This window comes from Papaver somniferum, chromosome 4 (assembly GCF_003573695.1).
Source record: "Papaver somniferum cultivar HN1 chromosome 4, ASM357369v1, whole genome shotgun sequence".
Lineage (NCBI taxonomy): Eukaryota > Viridiplantae > Streptophyta > Magnoliopsida > Ranunculales > Papaveraceae > Papaver > Papaver somniferum.
In genome coordinates, this window is record NC_039361.1 from 110,087,672 (window position 1) to 110,101,541 (window position 13,870).

A 13,870-nucleotide genomic window follows, 5' to 3' on the forward strand; every position below is an offset into this window, starting at 1 on the left:
TAAGTTTTTAACACTCTTTTGGGATGGTTAATATTTTGGATGATCATGGTGTTGAACTTAATGCACTTAAAGTTTTAATTATAATTATGTCTATCAAACAAGTTTATGCATGCTCAATAATTCTAGCCTGAACACATGCCAACAATCGGGCTACTCAATATGTCAACATAAACCGATTGTCTAGGTTCCATATACGAATCGATTTATGTGTGGGGTATCTCCATGCCTTAGAAATGTCATTTTTCCTGTATGTTTTTCAAGCTACAATCGGATCACATATGCATCTATATAAACCGATTAGTGTCGGTGAAAATTCAATTTTTTTTACATGTCTTTAATCGGTTTATGTTGGTCACAAGAAAGACCGATTCCTGGTGGCATAAAAACACAATCGGATTTTACATAACTTCGAGAAGACCGATTATTTCAAATTATTTCACTTTTTTCAAAAATAAATAAATAACCGTTAGGGACTTTCTCTATATATAGAGATCTCATCCTTGGACCCCCATTTGCTCCAAAATTTCTCATTCTATTCCCTCTCACTCCATATACTCCACAACTACTCATTTCATACCTCCACAATGGCATCGTTTGACTCTGCCGAAGATTTGGCAATCATCAAAGCATGGTATGCCGAAATTCGAATCAAAAATCAGTCCTCCGTAAGGGTAGATGCCGAAACCTTTTGGACAAAGGTGCATAACAAATATAGGCAAAATTGTGGAAATCCTAATGGAAGAAGTGTTCAGCAAGTCTATGATAGGCACCAAGTCATCGAAAATGCGATACTTGCTTATTTAGCTATCCGACATCGGATTTTGAACGCTAGCCACTTTAACTTGTCCATTGAATAATTTGTAAGTGTTTTTGTGGTTTATTTTACGTAATCCATGTGGTTTGATCTTTCAACTAAACACTACTAACAAAGTAAGTTTGTGTGGTGTTTTTGTAGCATGAAGTCGTGAAAGCGCGCTACTTGGAGGAAAAGGGGGAAGCATTCGCATTTGATGCAAGCTATCACTTCATGGTATCCAAAATTCCGGAGTATGCCCCGGAGGTGATGATGGTTGGTGAATCGGACTCGGATTCCTCCGACGAGGATTGATGGTGTTAGAAGTTTTTGTGTAGGTTTTGTGAGTAGATCTCTATGTAAACCCTCACGAGACTACAACTCGTCCACTAGGGTCGTTTAGAGGTTTAAAGGCTTGATGCATGTGCTAAATGCATCCTACAATAATGAAATGAATGAAAAAAAAATCTTATGAAAGACAATAATAGGTTTATATATGTCACATAAAACCCCAATTTGGTCAATCGGATTATACATATGCCAACGTCAACAGATTATGGAAGTCCTCTATTAATTTTGGAACACCAACCCAGAATCGGTTTACAAGTGCAAGAACGTAAACCAATTCTTGGTACTGTTTACGAAAAAAAATCAAAAAAATCAAGTTGTTTGATGTTTTGAAGAACTCTTTAACATTAGTTGATCTCACATCTAAAACATAATTAACACCTAATACGATTAATTAATGCTAATCAATCAGGGGTAAAATGGGTACTTAGGTAATTATTGGATAAGGGGTGGTGTGAAAGTTATTTTTAATGACCTTTTTTGTAATCTAGGAGTAGGCCCCAAATAAGTGTCATATGCCCCAATTTAGCCAGGATTTTTTAGTACTCCCAAGTCCTAACTCCCATGATTGCTAAAGGTGGGTGCCTCTTTGCTAGGGGCGGATACCAATCCAAAGATCCAACGGCTAGAATTGTCTTGTCTTATATGGATTGGTACACGCCCCTAGCAAGAATGGTACCCGCCTTTAGTAATCGTGCTAACCCCTCTAAGGATGAAGTATGAATTTGTTTTTGAAATTAAAATTCAAAAAAATAGAAAATTCGGGTACAAATCAAATAAAATCTTACCAGAAAGATTCTCGGTACATTCATTATTATTTTCGTAGAAAGGAAAAGTACTACTGTGTTTTGTATAGAACATTTTTACATGTTAGATCAAGAATTTTAAAAATGTGACGTTTCGCTATAATCGAGAATAATCTCTAAAAAATTCCTGCATTTTTAATACTCAATTAAAAATTTTGTTTAAGTTATAAAAACTATAAATTATGCTTAAGTAGTACATGATACTACCTGTTGACTTACCTGTTAACTTACCTGGGATAGTTAGATTTTTCTGCTCTTTTTGATCGAGTAACTTACCTGATACGCCTGACTTTCAGCCGCCTAGTCTATCATTTTGCTCTCCCACAGTCACGAAGTCACTCTTCCAACTAGTCTCTCACTCATTTTGGCAGTGAATGAGTGTTAAAAACACTCACTTCATAACCCATGCTATAAGAAGAGTATATTACCCAATAAATAGAATCAAATTCGCTACCATCTGACTTTGAAAGGTGGAAGAACAACTTGTTTTGTGCTTCCTGCACAACTGTGTACACAACTGAGGCTGAATCACCGTGATATATAACTGGGATGATTAAATAAATCAAACAAAACATGCAACAAATTTCGTAACAGAATATCTTGCACAACTACAGTGAAAGAAACCAGGCAGCAGATGATCTCGTGATTCTCACCAATCACGCGGCAGGTAGCACAACCTAACAGGAAATTTCTCCACAATAATTTGGGAAAGTATGAGTCCGCCATTCCCAGATCAAAAGATTGTAACAAATGACTCCACAGGTAAGACATACCTTCTTGTAATTGACATAAAGTAGTGTAAATAAATTCCATGCTTGAAAATAAATTGCTCGATTTTTATTTAAAAAAAAATGTTGTTTAAATTACAATATTCTCAAATTTAACAATCATCTCAATGGATCCTATCTCATTTGTTATGAGGTACTATCTTGATTTTCGTTCTATCTTTAAAACTATTTTATGTCACCATGGATTAATTTTGTAGGCTTGAATTTGCACTGTATACAACATAAAGGTAAATAATAAGCAGTGTTTATTACAAAAAAAAATTGCTAAAAATGTGACCAAAAAAATGAGAGCATCATTATCAAAAGTATTATCTCGTGAGTCTATTACATATAGCTAACATGCATATATAGTGTACCAGATAACACAACAAACTTTGAGAATTGGTCAAGCCTTTACCAAATAGACAACAAGGTAAAGTGCAACCTCGAAAGCGTAGGTAACCATAAGCCTTTAGTTATCAATCAGATAATTGGTTTTCAAACATAACATGATGAACTTCCAAAATCTACCAGTTCCCTTATGTTGTGGATATTTGTTCTGACGTGGAAAACAAGGTTAGAAGCCAGAAATATTGTATTTGATTGTCACAAAACAACATGAAAAGATGACGAACTGAAATGTGGAACTCAATCGTAATATATATAAGTCATTGTAACTCAGTAGCAGCAACTGTAAGACATTTGTACTCAGCTTCAATTGAACTCCTAGAGACAGTAGGTTGTTTCATGGTCATCAACCCCATAATCACTACATATAGAGAAGTAGATCTCCTTGTGTCTAGGAAACCAACCAATCTAAATCGGTATAAGGTATTGGAGAATGAATATCTCCATTCGTCAAGGAAATAATAGTACCCAGGGTACCCTCTTCACAAGAAAATAATGTTGACCCATAGAAGTATGCGTAAATTGTATCTCGTAGTTCATACCGAAGCATATTTTAAGCATTGTAAGAGTTAAATATTGAATGACCTCCAACTATTCCTATACTCCAAAAAATCAGTTAAAAAAACAACATCATGAATGAAAGCTCTCTTAAACTTCACGGATAGATTGTCACCAGCCTTACATCCTAACATCTTGGTTTTATTTAATAACTCTAGAGTATGTGTTAGATCAATACCTCAGAAGTAATGCAAGCCTCTTACTAGTTAAAAAAAAAATCAAATCATCAATAAGTGTATTGGAAACTTCCATGAAGAAGTATATCATCTACATGTGACTACATCACCATCATCTCTGAATCATTCCTATAGATGGATACTGAATGATTACAGAAGGGATTCACAAACCTATGATCAACTAGGAAATAACTAAATATGTTGAACCAGGATATCAAAATTCATTTCAAACCCTAAAGTGACCTTTTTAAATGACAGAATAAGAAGGATAGTTTGGATGTATAAATCCTGGTAATGTTTCATGAACACATCCTCAGACAAACAACCATGCAGAAAAGCACTGGAGATATCCAATTGTTTTGCTAACCATCCACGAGTAATAATCAGAGTTTAAACAACTTTAACAGCTGTAGAATCAAACACAAGGCAAAAGGTTTCATTAAAATTATCTTGTTGGTTAGATCGATGAGCCGATATTCTTGACTTAAGTCTATCCACTGTATCATCTGACTTAAGTTTAACTTTGCATGTTCACTTACACCCGACCCAGAATATTCAAGTGTGGTTATGGTGGCACTAGTACCCAAGTTTCATCGTGCACAAGTGCATCAAATATCTTTTTTCTTATCGAAGTCTCCCACTGGATATATTTATATGTTGTATTATAAGTCTTAGGCTCGAGAACAATGGTTGACAAAGATGTGTAAGTAGAGAAAAGCAGATGTTTGACATAATTATTCAAAACATAATATGGAAAAAATTTGGGCTTAATGATTCCCTTCATGGACCTAGTAGTAACATGCATAATGGAAAAAGATTCAGAATGGGTAGGAGCAGAATCCGAGAAATCTAGTAAAAATGTACCAATACAAATTTGGATAAGGAGAAACTGAAGAAAAAATAATAGAATCACCATATTAGGATGGGGAATAAAAGAATCTGGACTCATAAAAATGACATGTTTAGAAATATGAACATTTATAACTACAAGATCAAAACATTTTTATCCTTTAGAAAAGGATTGTGGTCAAGAAACACACACTTCACAAACTTTGGTGAAAGTTTGTCAGGTCTAGATCAACGACCAAATATTCTCAAGAAAGAATAAACTTAGACATAATTTAAAAAGAACTCTCGTAAGGAGATTTAAAAGCAAAAACTGAGTTGGAGTTCTATTGATTAGGTAAGTTGTAGCCAGAAATGCATCAAACCTATAAAATTTTGAATAAGATAAAAATTAATAAAGAGTATTTTCCATCTCAATTGTATGTGTATGTTTCTTCTTTAATTACCAACCTGGTTTTATTAGGGATATTGGGACAAGAAATTCTAAGGCGATACCTTCAAAACAAGAAATGCTTAAATGGACCTTGACAAGTTCGCAAGCATTTCAGTTTGAAAGCATAAAATTTTAATAGTGAACAATGAGAGATATTGAACAATATTCAGTTTCCAACTTCGTTAATAAATCTAGTGAAATATACTAGAATCATATCCAAAAATAATATAGTTCCTATATATAGCCAGCATGATGCATTACTATAAGAGAACGTCCCCAAACGTCTTAATGAGTCAGAGGCAATGGATAAAATTCATTAGGAGATGAAAGATCAAAAAGAAGTTTCTTATTTTTAAGTCTTAACAATCTTACAAGGATGACATAATGGTTCAGTAGGTTCAGAATTAAGAGTATTGTATATACTAGAACTCAAGTGTTAAGCAATTTTCATAAAAGGATAGCCTGAACTGTTATGCGACATAGTTGGAGAAGTAATAAGAGTTGATAAGAAGTAAAATTGGCATAATATTTTGCAAGAGTGGTAGAAATATGATACATATTGTTAACCATGTTCCCTGAGCCAGGATAACATGTGTGTTTAAATCCCTAATTTCATAACTCCGTGGATCAAAAAATAAAATTTTAATAATTATCTTTAGTAGATTAAGCAACTGAAAATAGGTTTTGTTTCATTTCTAGTGTTAACAACAAATTGATAATCTTAAACTAGCATTAGGTAATATAACGCACATAAGCTAGATTGAGATATGGTTAGTGTCTTACCATTCCTAACAATAACTATGTCGTGACCATAATTAAACAAAAGTAAAGTATCTTGAAGTAAATCTTTATCTCTAGTCATATACCTTGAAGCACCTAAATCAGAAATCCAAGTTGATGTAATGAAAGGATCATCACATGTATTCATAACACTAATTTGAGTACCACCAATGGATTGTTGCATTTGTTGGACGTTTGAAACATCATGAGAATCATTGTTTAGTAAGTGATAGTAAAAATGCATGTGTTAGCAAAATGATGTATCTTCCTATAGATTTGACGCTCAACTGTTAAAAAGTATTTGCAATGTTACCTGAAGCATCGACACTAGCATTTGTAGAACTAACATTGTTCTTGAAAAAAACAAAACCATATTATTCTTTGAGTTCTTGGAAAAATTGATACTATTCTTAGAATTCTTGTTTTTATTCTTCCTACTTTTATTACTATAATTAACATTTCTTCTACCAAAATACGTAGGATTAGCAGTATCAAAAACATTTATAAAATCTTGTTATTAATCATGAAATTATTGTTCGTGATTCAACAAACGAGATTTTATTTCCGCAAGCGTTAAAGGAATTTCACGATTTTGTGTTGAAATCACAAAGTTGTCATATTCCCATCCTACACCATTCAATATGTACATCATTAAATCATAATGCTACCTTTCTTCGATAACAACTAAATCATCATCCATTCCATAGTATGAAGATAAATATAGATTGATTGACCTTTTCTTCTTAATCCTTGTATATGACTTCGTTGTGTATTCTTGAATGCTGCAAATTGAGTTCTGAAACTAATCTCAAGAAAACACCAAGTTTCACGGGCAGAAAATAAACCAAGAACGTCATTCGAAAATATTTCCGTAAAAATTAAATTCAAACAACTAGATATCAATGATCTGTTTTCCTTAAATAAATCCATTTTGGATTTACACTAACACCATTAATAAGAAATTTAAGTATAAGTTTTGTAACCTCACCATCCACATAACCAAAAAGATCACCGGATATCAGAATCGATTCAAACTGATGATTCCAAAACAAGTAATTCGTTGAGTCGAAACAAAAGCACCAATGTTGTTAAATGGTAATAAAAGTTAATATCACCATTACTAGAAGAATTGGCGATATAATAACTATTATCAATAATATTTTGATTACTTACATTTTGAGGATTTTATTATTGTTTGACATATTTCGAGTAGTTGACGTTAACGATTTCAAGAAATTGATGTTTGGATCATTAAAAGAATAAACAAAAAATAATCAAGAAAGAGAAGATCTAATATACTTAGAATCAAGATGTTGAAAATAGATGTGATCAATTCTTTTTTAAGAATGCGATTGAATCATAATTCTAGTGAAGATATTTAGAAAAATGTTTTTAAGGATTCTTGTATTTTGAAGCAAAAACAATCTTATTAAAAGATATTAACAGCGTACATGACTCTTATCCTCTTCAAGTTGTAGTCTAGGGAAACATTTGACCATACATTACTTAACCTCTCAAATCTGGCATGTTTAGACAATATGTCTATTATCTTATTTATCTCCTTTGGTATGTAATGGCACGGTCATGAGTTAAATTGATTAAAAACACGTCTAATATCTATCTTTGAGTCAAGATTGAATCGGACCTTCTCCAATTGAGTTCTTTTTCCAGCAAACTCCTTCCCAGAGACTCTTAGTCTCATACAGTCCGCTTGCTCGGCACTCCATGCTTGGTTCAAAAAGACGCATTTTGCTCCTTGCTGCGTACCTGCATAATTTCGAATAATTAGACCCATGCCATCAGTTTTCAATACATCATTATATGAACCATCAACATTTACAGTAAGAAAGTCAATGAGAGGGGGTATCGAGTGAAGATTTTGTCGATTAAATCTAGTGCTTCTCTTTTGAGTGGTAATATATCCATTACTATGTTCCTCAATAAACTAGCTGCATTTGAAGATAATCTTGTCAGGGGTACTTTTGGAGTTTTGAAAGACTCTTTGACACCTCTCAGACCATATGCACCAAGAAATGATGGATCTCTTGACTAGATCTGCTTCAGAGATTTGATTGTGTTAAGGACTGTCAAACCAGCTACACACACATTCAATCAAGTTAGTGTTGTTGTTGGTAGTCCAGCCTGTAACCGTAAACCACACTATTCGCCAGATATTGCAGTTCAAAATAATATGAGCAGGAGATTCAACACATTGATAGCATAAAGAACATAATGGATAAATGTGTTGCATGTAACGGACAAGCTGATCTCTTGTTGGAAGAATACCAACTATGCATTTCCACAAAAATTGACGGATCCTTGGGAGACATTGTAATTTGCAGAGCCGCTTAAATATTTGTTGCATTCGTGGACCAACTGATGTCGTTTGTATGTTGTCTTCATATATATTTTTGTAGGAATATTTGACAGAGAATCTTTCACTCTTCTCTAAAATCCAAATTAGTTTATCATTATTATCTCTATAAATGGAGATCTTGAGAATATGTTCACCAATACCTGGCTTAAAGAGAGAATGTAGCAGGTTTGTATCCCAAGAAGAAGAGTCAGGTTCAAACAGCTTCCAAACATAAGTATAGAGGTGGGAGTTTATTGAATTCTGTTTGGGAATATGTGGGTCAGTAAGCTTCGGATTCCATATGTGCTTCCATATAAGAATATTACTACCATTTTCAAGTGCCCAACAACTATGTTGCTTGATGAAATGTAGTTCAGAAGAGATACTTCGCCAGGACCAAGTGGTGTTGGCTTTCTTTTTTAGGTCAAAAACTTCACCATCTGGATAGTACTTAGCTTCCGTAGATTTATCCCAAAGGGTTATGTTTGCTTCACAAAGTCTCTATGCCGATTTAGCTAATAGAGCTCTATTGAGTAAGTGGAGGTCCATAAAGCCGAGACCACTCCCTTCTTTTGGTTTGTTGAGATTCTTCAATTTGATCACGTGTTTCCCTTTGTTAGATTTCTTATTTCCCCAAAAAGCTTGTTGGGATGAATTCATTATTGATATAGTGGAGTCTGGAAGTTTGAAACTTGTCATGTGATAAATGGGATGACATTTGTAACATTACGGAATATAACAGATCTTGCTGCTTCTGACATGCTGATTCCACTCCATCTTAAGTACTTAGCTTCCATCTTGTCGATGAGAATTGAAAAGGAATTCTCTTCTCCCTGTTAACAAAGAAAGGGAGACTGAGATATGTTTCCTCTGAAATATTCAGTTGTCTTACTTGCAAGATACCACTAAGGTCTTGACCACAAGAAGGATTAACATTTTTACTGAAGTAAACTACAAATTTTGAGAAAATGATGAGTTGCCTTGAACATGAGATGAAATCTCCAATAACTTGAAGGACTTTTTTAACACGAGTGAGATTTTCTTACAAAACATAAGACAATCATCCGCGAAAAGTAGATGATTTATCTTGAGTGCAGATCTTGAGATTTTTATACCCGATAGTTGTTTAATACTTTCGGAGTGAGCTAGCATTCTATAGAAGGATTCCATTGCAAGGATGGAGATATGGAGACAGTGGATCTCCTTGACGAAAACCCCTTGATGATTTGAAAGAGGTTGTAGAAGAGCCGTTAATCATAATAAATTTATGTTGTACTTATACGTTGCAGAATTAGCTGACAAAACTTTCCACTAAACCCAAATTTTCTCAGGATATTTTATCAAGAAACTCAATTAATTCCAATCTGTCGAACGCTTTCGACATGTTCATTTTCAATGCAAAATGAGCAGTGTATCCTATTTTCTGTTCATGGCATGCACTATCTCTTGAACTAAGCTAACATTTTCTGAGATTAGTCTACCTTCCACGTACGTTGTTTGCATGAGATAAATAATAGTGTTTGTGTGCTTTTTCATCCGAAGAGAAATAACTTTTGATATGATTTTATAAACAATGTTGCACAAAGCAATTGGACGAAAATCCTCTGGTTTGCGAGCTATTTTAGTCTTGGGAATTAAATCTACTCTAGTTTGGTTCAGCTGCTTTAGAAGAAAACCGAGTGAAAGAATGCCTGTATCATTCTGCACACATCATACTTTACAATGCTCCATTGATACTGATAAAAGCCAGGGGAAATCCGTCTGGTCTTGGGATAGTCCATGGATTTATTGATATTAAGGCCTGGTATATTTCTTGTTCAGTCGGGACTGCAGTGAGAGCATTGTTGTCTTCCTCTGGGATACATGTAGGGATTTGACTGAGGAATTGAAAGCTATCAGCAGGTGACGAAGTAGTTATGATCTTTTGAAAGTGTGATTTTAGAAGTTTTTCTCTAGACTCTCCTGTCTGACGCTTTGATTCATCCGGAGCAAGAAAAAAAATCAATTTTATTACGAGATTTGTGCTTATTAGGTCGTACATGAAAGTATTTTAAATTTTTATCCATATCTTTAACTTTTTGACAGTTAGAGCTTGCTTGAATGTCATCCAGTTTACTTTAAAATTATAACATATGAAACGTTGGAGTGAAGTAAGGATATTATTACATACCAAATGTATTATCAGGTGAATCCATTAAACATAGCTAATAGGTATTTATAGCATATCGGTTGACATAACAAACTTTAAAATTAAAACACTCAATACAAGTTGACTAATACTTGACTATATTCTTAATAAGTGTAATTAATAACATTGAAAATAAAATGTAACTGTTAGTATTTAGTTACTAATGAGTTTGAACTCACGAAAATCAGGCGATTGTTATAAGGGACACCAAACCTTTTGGGGAGTATATTTGGTACCGTCTCCATGTAAAATAAGATAACCTTGGCAACTGGATCTTTGGATTGGAACCTGAAAATTTGGGTATCCCCTTTATAAAATGTGATAAATAAATTCATCTGTGAAATTTCAAAGTATCTGCTTCAATCTAACCAGCTAGCTCGTTATACTGTAACACTATAGGGAAATTTGTGGAGTTAACTTTCATTTTATTTATTTTTGGATCAGTAAAAAAGAGAACTCTCTCTCTCTCTATATATATATATATAAGGGAAACAAGGGCGAGATGCCCCCAACTTATAGCCAACCAGGAATAGACCCAAAAAAAGATTAGGTCAACCACAAAGGTGTAATAAAACCGTAAAATGACAAACTAGAAAAGAAAAAGTGAACTGAAAATGTTACAAAAATTAGATAAAATAACCCCAGTCAATGTTCATCGGGCCCAACCTTTTCCTATCTGCTTTTGAAATTTACTAAATAGACACACTTGAATAACTCTTTGTGACTTAACCATAACAAGCCTAACCAAACTTATACATGCAAATTTGACTTCAATTGAGCTTATATTTTGAAAATCTCTCAAACTTATTTTCCGCCATATCACCTAAGTTATTGTTGCCGAAACAACTTTCCAAACTAGAGTCATTCTACCTTTATCCATTCTACTTCAATGGTTTATTAAACTAATTATATTTTGAGGAGTTTCCCATTTCATTTTAAACTTACTAACGAAATGGTCCGAAGTCTGCACAACGAACCAAAACTTAGAAGCGTGCATTTTGCTTCTTCCTCCTTAAAGCATGAAAATCACATATTAACCCACGACCGACCTTCAGGGTCGTCACTGGCTATAGGCCAGCTAGGCAATGGCCTAGGGACCCCAAATCTTAGGGGCCCCCAAATTATATGTTGGTCGCTATATGGTATGTTTTACACCCTTGTAAAATTTTTGGTTTGTGTCGACAGTGAGTAGAGGATCACGGAATATTCCGTATTGATGATAAAAACTAATTTTGGATTTATCGTTTTGACTACAACTCTTTCTTTCCCTTTTTTCTATTATCTCTCTGTATGAAAGCTTTAGATTTCCTCCGACCGTTCTCTAATTAAAAAAGAAGAAGAAGATTAAACTACTGAAATCAGGTAAGTTCCGATTAATAGTCTAACTCTCTCTTGTTTCTACTTTTTATTTAACAATTCATTAGTTATTGTATGTAAAGAATGCTCATTATATTGCAATTTAGGGAACAATTGGTTTCATGTATTTCCAAATTCTGATTCAATTCAATTTTTAAGTTTTTACTCTTTAATTAGATTTGGATTATGTTGTATTATTATTGTTGTCAAATGGGTGATTGTTAAATTTCAATTGTTAGTTAATTGACATGGACATACAAAATTGGCTTGTTTGTGAACATGTTTTGTATCTCTGGATTCTTGAAGTGATCAAACATTGATTCCAATCATGGGTCCATTTAGAAGAACAAAATGCAAGAGTGGTGCTTCTAAAAAAAAGACGAAGGCAAAAGCTGAAAAACTTAAGAATTCTCTACGAGGAGCAATGAATAAATATTTGGTTTCAAATGCTAACATCCATGAAGAAATAATGAATGACGGTGATGAAGAATGGAAAAATTTGGTTAATGAGATGGAAGCAAATGGTGATTTGTTGGAGAATGATGAAAATGCACATAAGTAAAATGAAGAACCAATGGGGCAAGAATTGTTACCACCAAATACAAATGATATCCAGAAAGATGAAGAGCCAAGTGGGAAGAATTATCATCATCTGATACAAATGAGATTGTGCAAGAGGAAGTTGAACATAAAGAATATGGACCAGTGAATATTTATGATCTGGGAAATTGGGGTAACAATATTAACCAAAGTGTGAGAGATATCTTGGTAACGAAAGGTCCAATAAGGGAAATAAATAAGAATTTTTGGTTTCCTCTTGATAAATATAATAGATGTTTCAATCATGATCATTACCTACGAAAGATGGAGAATGGGGGAAGTTGGGACAGGAAATGGCTAGTGTATTCAAGTACTGTGGATAGAGTTTTTTGTTTCTGCTGCAAGTTATTTAAATAAGATGGAAAAAAATTTCAGTTAGATACAAAGGATTCCAAGGACTGGAAGAATATTAGTGATAAACATAGCAGTCATGAAACTTCCTCAAGACATATTATAAATCTTAATAAGTGGGTGAAATTGGAAAACAGATTGCAAAAGAAGGTGACCATAGACAAGGAGATGCATGTCCAGATCAAGAAAGAGAAAGATTATTGGAAGCAAGTCTTGATAAGAATAATGTCTCCTGTTAATACTCTTGTCAGGAATAATTTGGCTTTCCGTGGAGATGTCGACAAGATTGGCGAACCACATAACGGTAATTTTTTGAGCTTTATTGAAATGATCTCTAAATTTGATTTGGTAATGCAAGAACATCTTAGGCGTATTAAAGATCATGACATTCATCACCATTATCTTGGACCCCAAATCCAAAATGAATTGATTTCATTGTTGGCACGTCATGTTAGGAAAAAATTGTTAAAAAGATTCAAGAATACAAGTACTTTTCTGTGATACTTGATTGTACTTCGGACAAAAGTCGTGAAGAAAAAATGTCTGTTGTTATAAGGTGTGTAGATGTTTCGGCAACTCCGACAGAAAGTTGAAGAATTCTTTTTAGGTTTTTGTAAAGTAGAAGAGACGATGGGAGAAGGACTTTTTGAAGAACTTAAATCTTTTTTGCGTAAGCTTAATCTTAATATTGATGATGTTAGAGGACAGTGATGAGATAACGGATCTAATATGAGTGGAAAGAACAAAGGGGTGCAAAACAGGTTACTTGAGGTAAATCCTAGAGCATTTTACATGCCATGTGCTTGTCATAGCCTAAATCTTTTGATTTTGGATATGGATAAATCATGTCCCAAGGCAGTAACATTTTTTAAGGTTGTGCAACATTTGTATAAGTTTTTTCAGCATCAACTAAGCGTTGTCAAGTGTATCAAGATAAGGTTGGTAGTCTCACAATTAAAGCATTCTCAGATACTCGATGGGAAATCCATATTGAGGCTATTAGAGCAATACGATTCCAAGCTCCGAAAATTCAAGAGGCTTTACTTTACTTATCAGAGTCCAGTGAGTTTACTGCAGAAACAAGAGCTGAAGCTTCTTCACTAT